This window comes from Talpa occidentalis, unplaced genomic scaffold (genome assembly GCF_014898055.3).
Source record: "Talpa occidentalis isolate TD23 unplaced genomic scaffold, MPIMG_talOcc4v2.1 talOcc4.16, whole genome shotgun sequence".
NCBI classification, from domain to species: Eukaryota; Metazoa; Chordata; class Mammalia; order Eulipotyphla; family Talpidae; genus Talpa; species Talpa occidentalis.
In genome coordinates, this window is record NW_023601653.1 from 8078753 (window position 1) to 8094935 (window position 16183).

A 16183-nucleotide genomic window follows, 5' to 3' on the forward strand; every position below is an offset into this window, starting at 1 on the left:
TCTTAGAATTCAAGGATTAGTAGATAATTCACCTACCTGGAAAAACAGGTGCTTACTTCTCCTTTATGGCTAAGCTTGGTGGGGTAGGGGGCTAAATGCAACTGTTTCCATAGCAACTGAAAATGCACAATTTTAAGAACATAGTGTCTTGCTTTAATCTATTTATAAAGAATGTGTAGGAAATACAATTAAGGAAACTAACAGCAGATGAAGCACTTGGGCACCGGCTTAATTATCTTTCACCATTTAATGTTCAAGAAAAATGGACTAGGAGAGGGTGGAGGGGTCAGGTCACCACACCAAGAGGAGAATGTGACTTTGCTCTGTGAGCACAGAGAACGGGGTCCCTGCACAGCCCTGGGATTACCAACCCCAGGGTGGCCTGGACCCCGACTTCCAAGCCAGGCCCTATTCAGCGCTTCAGGGCTGAGGGGAGAGGTGGGTTAGTAAGTCATGACCTTGGTGGGTTGAATTTAATTGTCCCCTCTCTTACTGGACTGCAGAAGTCTTCATTGTTGGCCTGAATTTCCCACTGTGAGCATTTATAACCCTTGCCTCCTTTCCAATATGTATAATGCTACATGCGTGCTTAAGGGGTGCCCCTAACTCAAGATTTCCAAAGCCAGTTCCTCTTCCTGACCAGCCTCCTTCTATGCCATTGCCTGCTCTGACGTCCACATCCATAAATGTCGCCCACTTTTTCTTCTCAGAAACTGACTTCCTGACTCCCGGTAAAATCACCTGCTCCCCCTCCACGTGACTTTCAAATAGTGCATCTCAAGCTTTCGTGGGCCCACCTTGGGTTTTGTGACAGTGCAGATCCTGATGGAGCAGGCCTGGGGGTCTGCATTTCTAACAAGTGCCTGGGTGATGTGGATGTCAGTGCCGGTCTACTTGTTTTTCTTTGCACCCACTAGTTTCTTGCAAATTTTCCATCACTGTGACCCAAGACAGCAGAGCAGGCTGGATGCAGGTCTTCTGAGGACAGTCCCTGCTCTCTCCTGCGACATCACCACTCCCTCGAACACCCTGGTCCCGGCTCCTGACCCCGGAGTACCCAGCTGTCTAAACCCTGAACTTCCTGGCCCAGCCCTGAGCCCAAGTCCAGATGCCCAAGTGACCACGTGCCAGCACGTGCCATGTGCCACCAGCGTCGTTGGTGGATTTCAGTGCCACTGATTCCTCAGGAGCTGTGGGCCTACACCCTCCCTTGCCACCTACAGCTTCATCACATGGCCAGTTGTTGCTGGGTGTAACTGCTGAGCTCTCCACCGTCCTCTCATGTTCCATGGTGGACACTCGTTCAGCCGGGAAAAAGGAGAGGCTGCTCCCCATCCCACTTGCTTCTCTCTCACTAATGAGCCAAACCCAGTAGGACACAGGCCGTCCACATAGACTCCTAGAGGAATAACACCTGCCCCTCCCTGTCATGTGGGCTTGTAATGGCCCAACTCTTCAAAATAAAGAGAAATCATGAGTAAAAGCCCAAAAATAATTAGTTTGTTTGATGAACTCTTACCCCCAAGGAGTAAACCTTTAATCTCTTTTTGGTGGTGACCAAAATTCTGTGAGCACCGGAGACACTGATAGGGGGGTGGGGGGGGCTCCTCAAACTGGCCAGGTGCACCCCCTTGAGACATGCTGCTTGCCCTCCCTGAATTTCTCCCCATCAAGTCACCCTTTACTAAGCTCCTTCTTATCATCTCTCAGCTCCGAGCAGCTCTCCTGGCTGGCCCCAAAGTCATGCCCTGTTTGTTCCCTCCGCGGCATTCATCACTGTCTGCCATTATTTGATTCACTTTCAGCTCCACTGACTTATTTTCTACTTCTTCCACTTGGATATGAGTTTGGTGAAGCAGACACCCTGTCTGTGTTGATTGCCGTGATGCCCCAGAGTCCAGGACACCCCACTCCAGGCGTGGAGCAGAAGTCCAGCCAGCTCGCCTGCATGTGTGCCCGCGTGTGTGTGCGCGAGCGGTTTGCTAATGTCACCAGTGGCTGGAGTCACAGGCTTTGAAGTCTGACGTCTTACACTGAACGTTTAGTAGGGACCCAGCCACAGGCAAGTCAGTTACCTTTCAAGCTCTCTTTTTCTTCATTACTAAAAAAGGGCAAAATACAGTCATGCATCTCATGAGATGAGTAACATAGGTCAGGCACTGATCATAGTGTCTGGCACATAACTCAGCGAATGGAAATTATCATCAGCTTCGTATTTCCCTCTATCCTTTTATCATACTCTTCCTATTAGAGCTATGATTCTTGTTCTATCTTACCTATAGAAAGTTCTCTTAGGGAGACTCTGGTCTAATCCAATCTCTCCCTGTGCTGATATGGAAGCCCCATCTCTTGACAAATTACTGAACATAGTGACTATTTAAGTATTTACTAAGGCTGGGCTTTTGGTATATTTAGGTCTTTTGCCTTTACAGACTCTGCCAGGGGGGGAGAGGAAGACACTGACTATTGTCACTTGATATAGGTTCTACTTTCCTTCTTCAGTGACAGAACCCTGATTACTCCGGGAGGAGAAGCAGACAGAACATTCCCCAACCCCATTCTGTGACTGTTGAAGTAAGTGGTGTCTGGGGTTTGCTGGCAGAAGTAACAAGACCTAGTCCCAACCTTTACAAGTGGCACTGCAGACCCATGGTGCCGATGAAGAACCTGAACCTCAGAGAGAATGAATAAGTTGTGGGGGCCTCCCTGGTGGTGCAAGGGGTTAAGCACCACACTATGAAGCGATCTGCAGTCACTGCAGCAAGAGTTTGATCCCCAGCCAGCCAGGGAGCTACCCAAATGGCACAGCAGACCTCTCCTGTCTCGCCCGCTGCTCCCCTCAGCAGTGTATTTCAGTCAATCTGCCTGTCCTGTTCCCCACTCTGTCTCTGGTGAACCTCCTCACCCCCTGCCCCTCTGGCCTGTACCCCAGCTCCTGTATGCATAAATAAATAAAATAAATCTTTAAAAAAAATTAGTGTGGAAGTGGGGGCATTGTGTGCAAGAGAGAGACAATAGCATCTCCATTAAACCACTGAGCACCCCCCTCCTCAGCCACTTGGGGCCAGAAGAGATGGTGTGTCTGAAGGGTGGTGTTTAAAACACTCCTTCAAGCATGTACAGAAATAGTCTTTTCTAACAATTAAGAAACATTTTCAGATTCTTTGCTGTGGTGGGATATTTCAGAACCGTTTGTGTCATTAAATGCCAGATTCTTCAGACTGGTTATTGCAAAAGCATGAAAAACAAAACTATTCTATTTGAAGTTTATTTCAGAATGCATTCAGCAGGGGGTTGGTATGGGGGAGCACTCAGCAGGAGTGGTTTGGTATGGGGGATTTTCCATCCTTTTGCAATTGAGTCAAGGTCTCAGGGCATGCCTGGGGGCCCACAGCTCCCTTGTGACTGACTGGTCCCCACTTACCTGTACATCCTCTTCTCTTGAAACTCCGGCGGCCTACTCCATTCAAATACTGTCAAAACATCAATAATTAACGAAGCTTTTCAAGGTCTTGGGTGCCTTTGTTTCCATGCTGTTCTCTCTGCCTAGAATGAATCTTCTCCCCTCTTGGCCTTTGAAGTAAACAGAGACAGAGCAGCCTCCAATTCCCCAAGACTATGGAGAGCTGTGTGGAGATTTCTTGACCTACTAAACATAGAGCTTCCATATGATCGAGCAATTCCACTCCTAGGTATTTACCCAAAGGACACAGAAACATCCATTCCAAAGAGCACCTGCACCCCTATGTTTATAGCAGCACTATTTACAATAGCTAAGCTTTGGAAACAGCCCAAATGCCCAAAAATAGATGACTGGATCAAGAAGATGTGGTACATATATACCATGGAATATTACTCGCATTCAAAAAAGATAAACACATGCAATTTGCAGCAACATGGATGGCACTGGAAGGGATCATGCTCAGCGAAATAAGCCAGAAAGAAAAAGAAAAATACCGGATGGTCTCACTCATAGCAGGAATCTAGAAAACTTAAATAAGGGACCAGGAAAATGAATAACTATAAGAAAGTAAAAATCAAAATCAACAAACAACTATGAACCAGAGACACTCTATGGGGGGTGGGGGGCGGGGAGGGGAGGGATTGAGGTCAAAATAAGGGGGTTGCAATTGTATGGGGAATATAAAAATAAAATTTATTTTAAAAAAAAGAAAGTTACTCTTATGCTCTCTTTAGCAGCATCTTTGAGGTCAGTTCTACCCCACTTGGTCCAGGTGAGCTTCTGCTCCTCCCCCTACCTTAGAAGAATGGAAGCAGCTTCAGAACATGACCCTTTGCCCTCTACCTCCCCCCCACACACCCTCTCCAGTTCTGCCTCAGGCTTATTTCAAAACTCTCTCAAATTCAAGTGCACATGCTCCCTCTCTGGAAGGGAGAATTCTGTGTATGTTTCCTTGGTATGGGCACATGACTACATGGTGCACAGTAGGGAGAGCTGACAGGTAAGGAGCGCTCTGGGCAGTGGCTTTTCTAACTGCTCACAAGTGGATTCTTTTCTTACTGTCAGTCTCTATAGACTTGGGAGTGTGGGCGTGGGGTGGACCAAAGGCTCAGCCCCATGTTGCCAACTGACCATGAATGAGGACTGAGTCCCAGGTGTTCTATGAGCACTGAAGAGTCTGGGTAACTCTGATGCAACGTGACCGCACCCACACATTCACCGACCAATACCACGCACATCTGTCATCACAGCAATGCTGCAGAAAGGACACAGGGCATCTCAGATAGCTCAGAATTCTTCTGAGCAAATTAGGTCATGGATACCCTTTTGATTATAATTAGTGACAATATCCACTAGAGTATGATGGGGGGGAAAAAAAGAGTAGAAAGAAAATTAACCTTAATGCTAGACCCACGTAAACCGGTCCGCACTTACTGTGTGTCCTGGAACATGTGACTCCGCTTTTCTTTGTTCACATAAGAAAAAATGTCCCTGGGTGGGACATTGTGAAACAGCATGTCAGCTGCCAGACCACATAATAACACTGAAGCAAAAATTATTTCCTTCTTTTCCAGCACTTTCTACATTCATAAAAAATTGTCAGCTCCATAATGCTAATAAGAAACACCTACGCTATTAAAAGATGTGTAGGTATGTCTTGCTGATGCTCTGACCTCTGGATCCCTTGACACTTTTGGCTGCTTGAGTCAACCTGGAGTCTGCTGATGCAGAAAACTAAGAGGAAATAACAATTAAAATAGAGTAACCAGAGGAACTGCCACCAAATACTGGGCACTCAGGGGGCCAGTATTTGAGTTCTTTGGAAACTCAAGGAAGGGGATTTGCATTACACCAGGGGTAGGGTATCACCAGCAATCACATGTGAAATGTGCGTGCACACAGTCTGCTGCAGGCTGTAGCTTTCTGGGTGTGCAACCTAGAGGCTGCTTAAATTAAAACCAAGACTTTAACATGTATTTGAACATGTATCCTTAGGAAATGCATCTAACTTCTTTATGCCAAGACTTTGTCATTTGTACAAGGAGATAAGACTAAAACCTACCTCTTATGGTTATTTGGAGGATTGAATGAAATAATGCCGGTAAAGCACTTAGCACTGTGCCTGCCCTATCTAAGTGCCTGGGAAATCATATACATCCAAGGATTAATAGGGTTGTCTGGGTGACGGGATAATGTCTGATACTTGCTGCTTTATATATTCTGTATTTCCCAAATCTCTTCCAGTGTTAGTGTATTAATTTATGCTCTCTCACACACATACAAAACCTTAATACTCTTTCATTTTGAAGAGATTTTCTTAAATGAGCAGCCCTCAATTCAAAGAGGTGGGAGAGAGCTGGGGACTTATTAGCACCAATGGGTGGAATCTAGGAGGAACTAACAGCTGAAGATCGAAAGATGTAATCTAGAAAAATTTCTTGGGGAAAAGTAGCTGCTAAAGTTTTTGAAAAGATGCTCTGAAATAGCAGGCTGAGGGGGTAAAAAAAAAAAAACTCCTTGAAGTAGGGTCTAAGCTCAAATATAGCGATTTCTTTGAATGACACAAATGAATGAAGCAGAGAGGGTGTCATCCATAAGATGTGGTGGGGACCCCAGAAAACTGGACAACACACCCCTCATCTAAAAAGAGCAGCCAGAGCCTCCCTGGGGTTGAGTTGCAGCACTAGGAAGCTATGCACAGCCACTGGAGCACAAGTTCGATCCCCAGCCAGGGAGTTGACACACATGGCGCAGCAGACCTCTCCTGTCCCACCCGCTGCCCCCCTAAGCAGTGTATTTCAGTCAGTCTGCCTGCTCTGCTCCCCACTCTATCTCTGGGTGAATCTTCTCACCTCCCTGTACCTCTGGCCTGTACTCCAGTTCTTGTATGCATAGATAAATAAAAATAAATCTTTTTTAAAAAATAAAAAGAGCAGCCATCACCAGCTCTCGCTTGTTGTGGACATGTGTAGTTCCACATTTCCATGATTTTTTAAAAGAACTCAAGAATCTGCATTTTATGTAAAATATTCCAAAAATCAGATGTCGGAGTTCATTTTAATTTTAAAATATATTGAAAGCTAAACAAACATCACGACACTATCAGTTTACAATCAGTGTACTAAGGCTCATCCAAGACCTAAACTCTGTAAAGGAAATTCATTTAAAAGCTGACAGAGGCACAAGAGATGCCCAGTGGATGGCAAAATAGAAGATGCAGAAGGGACTGGATCTTTAATGGCATCACTGAGAGAGTCAAACAATCCTGGCGCTACCTAGTCTTTGTTTTCTTTAAAAAAAAAAAAAATAGTAAATTCAAAGAGGTGGGTGCACCCTCATGTTCACTGCAGCTTCATTCACAGTGGCCAAGAGTTGGAAACAACCTAAGTGCCCATGGAGGAATGACTGGACTAAGTTGTCGTGTAGATCGACACAATGGAAGATGACTCAGCTATAAAGATAAAAGATAAATCCTGCCATTTGCCACAACATGCACAGACCTCGAGGGTATGACACTTCGTGAAGTAAGTCAGATGGAGAAAGATGAAACTGTTGATTTCACTCACATGTGACCCTCATGGGGCTCACAATCCACTTGGTATTACAGCTCATCCTCGTGGACCCAAAGGAAAAAGAGAACAGGCTTTGAGGGCAGGCGGTGTGCATGGGTTGCTTGCAGGTACAATCTAGATGACAATTTCATGCCAGTCGGGGTGAAGAAATAAATCTGCAGACAGGCCTTTGGCTTGCTGTCAGGAACAAGGAGCCTGGGTATAAACGTCAAGGACAGAGTGTTCAAACGGTGGCCCCAGGCCTTATTTATAACCCATTTCATCTGGCTGCTATCTGGGAAGGCCCTGGCTCTCATCTCCCTACCCCTCTCTTGTCCTGTCCAATTTGACAGTGTAATTTACAGTTCTTCCTTCTCAGATACTCCCTAGGCCTGAGAACAAGGAGATAAGCAGAGTAGATGACTCAGGAGAGAACTTAGGAGCCTGGGGTGTCTGGGAGGAAAAACACCGGCTAGAAATCACTCTACCTTACAGTGGGGAGCAGGACGTTGTTCGTTTCTCCGCCCTCTGTCTGCACTTCCTCCCTCTAATCTCCCTCAGCACACTTTTTCTCCGTAGACACTCGCGCCAGCTGTGGGGAAAGGTTGAAGCTGATTTTAATAGACTCAGGAAGTCGAGTAAATTGAAAGACCGGGGTCAGTTGCGTCCGACAGGAGTGAATCTCTTCCCCCTCTATTTCCAAGCCCGTCTGCTCAGGAGGAGGAGGCACAAAGGGGAGGAAAGAAAATTTCTTCCAAAAAGAACTCCATTTCCTTCTCCAAAGGCCCTTTCACAATGAAGCCAGAGGAGGAGATGTGTTTCGTCTCTCTCAGATCAGGATTCACCTGATATGGCTGAAGCTGGGCGCCAGTGAATGAATTAAGGCAGGGAGAACGCGCTTCTGAAGGCCTCACGCGAAGTCCAGACACAGAATTTCAGAACTGAAAGGGAATTTCAGTACCATCCAGTTCAACCCTCCACCCAGCGCAAGTTGCAATCCACCCTGCCAAATCATTCACTCATTCAGCAAACATTTCGAGAGCACCTACTATGTGTCAGGGACCGAGAACAGAGAACAAAGCAAGCAGACAGAGGCCTGCCCTCAGTGGAGCATCCCTCCAACGCCCAGTGTCGTCGTGCATTGGTTTGAGATCTTGTGACCTCTGAGGCCAGAACAGCCCTTCCTGGGACAAAGCTTCCTTCCCTTGACCCTAAATATCCATTTAATCCACTTATTCCCCTCACACAGCTCCAGGACACTTAGCTTGAAATTTTCTTTTATTCATCATTTCATATTGCTCAAAATTACTCTGCAAGGAAAATGTGATTTATTCCCGCCTTACAGATGCGGAGCTGAGCCTAGAGAGACAATGTGAGTGGCCACTTAGTTGGCAACGAAAGAGCCAAAAATGGAACGCACCTGAGCTCAGACTCACTGCTCCGGGGGGGGCCCGTCTGGACACAGGAGAGAACAGCTTTCATCCTGGCTGGATTCTTGGGGTGAAGGAGGGCTGACCCCAGATGACTGCGATTAATTCGAGAAGGGAGCAGAGAATATTTCTTCTCCCTCAACACCCGCTTAGGAAGGAGCCTCTGGAGAACACCGTCTCTGCCTTCGGTGCTGGCTGGAAGGAATCTTCACTGTTCTCTGGATCGCGGTTTGTTCTTGTTCTGCCCGGAGCTTGTTCTCAAGGACCTCTTGAAGCCTGTGGACCCACACTTTGCCAGAAAACCCTGTCGTCAGTGACTCTTAATAAGAATGCTGAGGCTGGAGGGGAGAGCCAGTGAGTTTGCTCTCCCTGAGATGGGCAGGGAGTCCCAGAGGGGCTGGTGTGGCCTGGGACAGCTGCAAAGCCTCCGGCTCTGGGGGTTGGGGGGAGCCTGGAGAGGCTTCTCACTGCTGCTCCTTTCATTCAAACAGCCTGCCCTGCACTGCAGGGGCTCAAATCCCAGGATGCTGCAGTCCGGCCACTTCATTTTCAGATAGGGAAACTGAGACTCAGAAGAGGGTGAAGCGGGGGTCTAAGGTAACAGCCAGCAGGCATAAGAGTCAAGAGAGGTTGGGGGGCTTGTGTCAGGCATTGTTTGGTCTGAGCTCACCTAGCTGTGCATTAAGAAGCAGCCTAGGCCTGGCCAGTGGAGTAGCAGGATCTTTGTGACTGTCAGGAGGGCAGAGTGCTCTGGAGGGACCCACACCGAGCTGTGTGACCTTGGGGAGTTTCTTAACTACTCTGTTCATCATACTCAGCATTGCTGAGTAAGTGAAAGATGAACAGATCACAGATGACATGGAATGAAGAGCATGAAGTGAGGGATAGCCTTTCACATCTGCTTCTCCTCTTTCTTCCCACTGTCTTGTCTCTCTCGCCCTCCTTTTCATGGCTGGAAAAAATCACAGAACCAATGCCTTGTGGAATCCATCTCTCCTCCTGAATCTTCCTACATGGTTTCTACTTCTGGCTAATTGCTTTTTGACTAGCTGTCCTAATTCTCCAGACCCTGTCTGCAGCTAAGGAGCTCCTAATCTACCTGCAAAACCCAACGGAAATCCCCCTTCTCTGTGAAGTCTTCTCCATCAGGAAAGGTAAGTTTTCCTGTTCCATGGGACTTTTGTTGCTCACCACTCTGCCCTTATAATTGCTGATTCCTGGCTGCCAGTGGTCTGTGAATCCTCCCCATTGTGCAAGGACAAGGATTTAGTCTTCTTACCTTACCTACAGCACAGCATGGAGCACAGAGACAGGCAAGCAGCAGGCACTTAGAAATAAATGAAGGAACGACCAGAATGTGCCTAGTTCTTTAAGAGAAGAGTTATCCTTTTGCATTCAACAGCTATTTCTTAGCTGTCTGCTCTGCACTGGGTACAGTTCAAGCCCCGGGGCTAAGCATTGAACAAAACCAAGAGATAAGAAGCAAGTACAGAAATAAAGAAACAAGATATTTTAGACAAGGAGGACAGGAGAATCAGCAGGGGCCCTCACAGACAAGGCATCAGGGTGACCTCTTTGAAGAGCTGAAGCTTGAATGACCAGAAGGAGCGATGAGAAAAATCCTGGACAGAACCGTGACAGGCGCTGGGTGGGAAGCCTCAGAAGAACAGGCTTATCAAGGAGCATGGACCTCCCAGGTGGCACAGGGGTTAAATCTCAGCACTATCAATGCGTGGGCCTCAGTTCCATCCCTGGACAGGGGGTTACCCACATGGCACAGCAGACCTCCTCTGTCTCGCCTGCTGCTCCCCTCAGTCGCATATTTCAGTAGATCCACCTGTTCTGCTCCCCACTTTGTCTCTGGTGAATCTTCTCACACACCCCCACCACTGGCCTACACCCCAGTTCTTCTACAAATAAATAAATAAATCTAAGAAAAAAGATAGAGGTAGAGCGAGAGGACAGGGTTTCTAGCTGGTGGCAGTGAAGAGAAGGTGGAGTTGATGAACTTAGGGACTGTGCAAAGGTTGGGGTATTCATACCTCATGGGACCAGAGGGCTTTATACCAGGTGGCCACTTGCTCTGTCTTTTTCAGGGGAGATCACTCTGGCTGAGCCAAGAACAATGGGATTTTGATGCTATAACAGGAGTAGACCCGGGATAGCTAGTTTGGAGGCTGCTGCATTAACCCCAGTGTGGACAGTGTTTGGCCCAGGATGTGCAGGGGGTGGAAGAGAAGGGAGGGGAGTCAGGAGGTGCAGAGGATGAGAGAAAGTCACCCATCACAACCATGGCTGTGTGCCCAGGGTTCTCAACTAGAGCATTTCCGTTATTCCTCAGCTTGCAGAGAGAACCCTCTTTGTTTCTCCTCCACGTGCAGCAGAAGGGGCTCCTGTGTGACATCTGACCAGCACAATCCAATCCCCTTTCTATTCCCCGGCCTCCAGCATCTTTTCCTCTTCAAAAGCACTGCCTGGGGGCCTCCCTGATGATGCAAGGGGTTAAGCAATGGGGCTTTCTCTTTGAAGCAATCTGCAGCCTCTGCAGCATGAGTTCAATCCCCAGCCAGCCAGGGAGCAACCCACATGGCGCAGCAGACCTCTCCTGGCTCGCCCCCCTCAGCAGTGTATTTCAGTCAATCTGCCTGTTCTGTTCCCCACTCTGTCTCTGGTGGATCCTTTCCCCCCCCACACACCTCTGGCCTGCACCCCAGCTCTTGTATGCGTAAATAAATAAATCTTTAAAAAAGAAAAACAGCACTGCCTAGGTCTACAAGCCACTGCTATTGATTTCTCCAGCAAAATGTGATTTGGGGAAAGCTGGTTTACTTTTCTAGAAGCATCATCTGTACACAGGAAAGCATTCCATGGGGATGAGGACTCCATGGACAGCAGTCCCACCTCACAGCAAGGCACTATAGGAGGAGAGGGGGCCGCGAGACCTGGAGGTGACACTTGAATGCATGCTGATTTGGGAGGGAATCCCATGTCGTGGAGGGAAGTGGGCTGGGCCAATGGCGTGCCTTTTCTGTCTCGCGGTTGCAGGCACCCTTTGAGGAGGTCGAGAGCCTCATTACCACAAGAGCTTCCTGTAGAACACACCCCATTACATCCTAAGCTGGGCTATGAAATTGATTTTCTGCACTTTATTTTCACAGTTTAAATAACAAGACAGGGCCAATGGTGGAAAAGTGCACCCCATCTCTTGACCATTCTTTCTCTCCTTCCCCCGTTGGTACATGTTTGGCAGGCTGAGCCCCTCCCCAGGTTTTCAGACCAGTTTTGCTCACAGTGTAGACCCAGCATCTGTTTACTCATTCAAGTAAAATATATTTATTTGAATGCCTCTACTTGGGGGATACAGCTGTGAGAAAGAGAAAGCCCCATGGAACTCATGTTGTGGTGGGGAAGGCGAGATGGGCATAGCCAGTGAGATGATTCCATAGAGCAGTGGAATAAATAAAGCATAGCCAGTTGCCATAGAATGACTCTAGGTAAGGTCTGGCAAACATTTTCTCTTGGTTTTGTGGACTGAAGTGGTCTCTGTCACAACTGTTTAGTTCACCTGTTGGAGGATGAAAGCAGCTCTGTACAAATATGTAAAGGAATGAGGAAGGAATCTTTATTCCAACAGAAACAGGTGGCAAAACTATGGACTGTAGTTTGCCAACCCCATTCTGAAGGAATGTGGGGGGTTCTTAATAGGGTGGATGGAAAACGATGGTGAGATTTAAGCTGAGGTCTTAATGGTGAGATGGAACAAGACACCTAAGGAAAAAAGAGAAGACATTCTCACAAGGGAACCTCATATGCAAAGCCCTGATTTGTGTCTATTTTAGGGGAAAAAATGTCCACCCATGTGATGGGCAAAAATGAGTGGAGAGAGAGAATGTTGCACTTCAGGTCCAGAAGTAACAGGGATCAGGTATAAAGGGCTTCAAGTTCCCTGACAAGGACTGGCACATAGTAGGTATACAACTAACTGTGGCACTATCAAAGGAGATTTAAGGAGCTCTCAGTTACTACCCAAAGAACTAAGATGAATTTCATAAGTTTTGTTGAGCTCTACAAGCACCAATTCTAGCTTTATGAACCTCACCTAGAGTCTCAATTCCATGTATTATATTTCTACCTTGTTTCCTATTAAGGGACTTAATGGTGCCCAAACTCAGCCTCCCTAGTGGATCTTGAGACCTCCCAAACCAGGCCCTCATTGACTAAAAGCTAAGGAATTCTTGCTGCTGATCCCTGAGAAGAAAGAGCCCTACTATGTGCCAAATGCTGACAAACGGAGACTTGTGGTGGCACAGATATTCTAGTTCTGCTCTTTCCAGGTCTTCTACTCATCCCTTGGGTGTTTTCTGTAATCAGTGATTTGCTTTAGCAGAAGACCTGTAGACACAGGTGACCTGTGTCACTTCCAGACAAAAGCTTTAACCCCACCAATGCACAACCAATGCACAACCCCACATCTCTCCTCCCCACCACGAATGTGAAAGCATCTGTCAAGAGGCACCCTCCCTCACACCCATGTTGGACATGTTGTGGAACAGACTTAAGCTTGTGTTGGGTTGAGGCACTAGGCTTTTGTGGGTGTGAGAGCAGCATAACCCTGACATTCTGAATTATGCAGAAATTATACAAAAGATCAGGACAACCATAGCAAATACATTACAGTCACTTCGCACTTGAACAGTAGGTGACTCAGTATCCACAGCAAAGTTGAAAAAGAGCAAGTCGAGGAACAAAGGAACACAACAAACCTAGGGATGATGGCCTGATGACACAAAAGCTGAGGCTATGACTTCTTGACCCACAGAAACTCCTGAAAGTTAATTCTGACCTCGATAAATGCGAAAGCTGGGGAGAGTACAGACCAGCAAACAAGCAAATATAACACGTTGTGTAACAAATGCTACACTAAAGTGATGAGCAAAGTCCTAGGAATCAGAGAAAGTGAAGGACTCTTAAGAGCAGATTGAACTGTACAGGAAGAGTGACATGAGCTGGCCAGGCTAAGGTGGAAGAGAATGTAGACTCTAGGAAGGCATGGAGTGTCTATATGATTCTCTGCTCTCTCTCTAGAGTCCTAGTAGGGGCTGGTGAGTAGGTGCTCCATAGACTTTTGTTGAATGAATTTTGAATTCCAGAACTAAAGTGGTGAGTATTTCAGACTAGAGCATGTGTCAAGGTTGGAGTTTTATAATCCGAGGGTCCACTGACCTGGACATATGCTATGCCCAGGGTAGGAAGGAGGCTGATGAAGTTGGAGTATGATGCTGCAGAATCAACCCAAGATCCTGCTCTGCAGAGCCCTGCCTGCTACACTGGGTGTGGTGATTAGCTTGGAGCCAGGCTAATCAAGGCTACACACCAGGAGGGATCAATTTGAAAATGTAAATTGGTGGAGCAATAGGTGGTTAATACAGTATGTGCAGGTGGCAACCTGGCAGCTGGATGGCCGGAGGGTGCACCTTCTTCTTGCAGGTTTCCATTTGGGCTATTTACAAGTGTTGTGATGGCCAAACTCAGCACGTCTGTGGATCCCAGGCCGGTTTGGAAGGCACCAATTTTTCAAATCCTGCTAAAAGAGATAGTCAGGATCCAACAGAAGATTCCAGAAAAAAACAACAGTCCACAGTTCATTATCCATGATCTTGAAATTTTAAAAACTGACAACGGAAGACTTTGTCATGAGTTTGGCTCACGCTCATTTGGCAGCAAACAGTGGCTGAGCTTACATGAAGTTATTTATAATCTCTATCTGTCCCTCTTCACGTGAATATCCACATATTTTCCTCTTGGGTGTTTGATGATGGGGTGCTATACCCAAAGACATGGCTAGACCTACATAATATACTGTCTCTCATTTTTCTTAAATTCAAAATATTTTGAATTGGGGTGACACTCAAAATTTTGGATGAAGGATTATGGATCCTCACATGATCAGGTTCATAATCTTTAGATAGAAAATTCTGGTAGCGATGTTAATAATAAACTGGAGAAAGATACAAGGAAGCTCTTTAATGAGCTGTGGGCAAATGAGTGGTAAAAAATATTGAGAGCTGCAGCAAGGCAGAAATGCTGGATGTGTAGGGGGCTGGGGATAGTTCCCAGTCAGATCAATACAACTTGCTGCCTGATTGGAGGTAGGAGGTAAAAGCGGAAGGGATCCAGGATATCTCCTGCTCCTAGCTGGTGATTGTGGACAGATGGTGAGCCATCCACTAGGAGAGAAAATTGAGAACAATTAGAATTTAGGAAAAACATTATAAATATCAGTTTGGACAAGTGCATGTGAGATTCTTCTACATCCTGTGGTCAGAGACATGTGGTGATGTGAATCCAAAGCCCAGGAGAGAGCTGATGACAGAGGGATAAATTTGGGAGGTGTAATCATTGGAACACTGTCCCCCCACAAAAATATATGGCCAAGTCCTAATTCCCAGGCACTGCAAATATGAACTTATTTGTAAATAGGATCTTTGCACAGTTAATTAATTTAGGGATCTTGAAATGACATCATCCTGGCCCTTGAGTGAGTCCTAAATCTGTACAAGACCAAAGAACAGGATGTTTGAGACATGGAGAAAACACAGAAAACCATGTGAAGATGGAGGTAGAGATCAGAGTGGTATTTCTGCAAACCAAAGATTATAAAGGATTGCCAGAACCACCAGAAACTAGAAGACAGGCATGAAACAGATGCTTTCTGAGATCCTCCTAAGGGCATCCACCCTACTGGTACCTTTATTGTGGACTTCTGGTCCCCAGAACTGAGAACAAATTTCTGTTATTCTGATCCACCCAGTTTGTGATAATTTGTTCCAACATCCCCAGGAAACTAATGCAGAAGGCTTCAGTCATGCAAAACATTTCAACCACAAACTATGGTGAGGGAAGAGAGCGGGGACCAAGAACAGATGTCAGGGGACACCGACACTGAACAGACAACTGAACAGGGACTGAGAAAAGGCAACAAGGGAGGTACGATGAGATCTGGGAGAGTGGAGGCTCAGAAAAACACAAGCTCCAGGCAGGAAGATGTGCTCCATAGCTGCAAATTTTCTAGAGAAGACATATAGAACTCAGGTTGACAAAAGAATACCAGCAATGAGGGCACTGATGACTTTGAGTTGGAGCAGTTTTAGTAAAATAGCAATAAGCACTATGTAAGAAATGTGAGATCAGTGGAAAATTCTTTTTCAGCAGTCTGATAACAGTGAAGGGAAGAAAATGACCTTGTCAAGCTTGATAAGGTTTAATAAAGTCAAGAGAAAGAGCTGGTGGGATGAGGAATGTGACTATGTCTATGGCTGTTTGCAGGAACTAGGGTAAGGTTGTCTGTGGAACATAGAGCAAAGACAATGAAATACCATCGACAAAGACAGTCGAATGCCATCAGTGCTTGGAATACAGTGTACAAAGTGTTTCTTAGTTCACAGCTGTTGTAGGGAAGAAGGCACCTAGTGATAGGCAACATTTTTGAGGCTCTCTTGGAGCTAGGGAGGACATGTAACCAGTTATCTCCATGGAATACAGCAAAAGTGGTGACAGTCAAAGAAAGACCAAGTGGATGAGAAGCGGGTATAACTTCTGCACCCTCTTCCTCCAAACCTTAGAGATGGCAGCACCACAGAACTACAGGAGCCTGGGTTCCTGATCACTACATGGAGGAGAACCTCCCATTAATAGGAAAATCCACCAGGACAGTCCTATGAACAAAAAATTAAGATCCT

At 46.4% G+C, this 16183-nt stretch overlaps 1 long non-coding RNA gene across 6 annotated transcripts in view; it reads right to left on the reverse strand.

Annotated features, from left to right (window-relative positions):
• Positions 1-8281: 8281 nt before the first annotated feature.
• Positions 8282-16183, reverse strand: part of LOC119247316 (uncharacterized) — a 44315-nt gene continuing 36413 nt past the window's right edge. For 3 of the 6 annotated variants that reach the window (XR_008552135.1, XR_005125707.2, XR_005125708.2), the window contains one exon: positions 8282-9396. This is a non-coding gene — a long non-coding RNA (uncharacterized LOC119247316). The remainder of the gene's footprint in view (positions 9397-16183) is intronic. The other 3 variants (XR_008552136.1, XR_008552134.1, XR_008552137.1) reach the window with 3 other exon arrangements.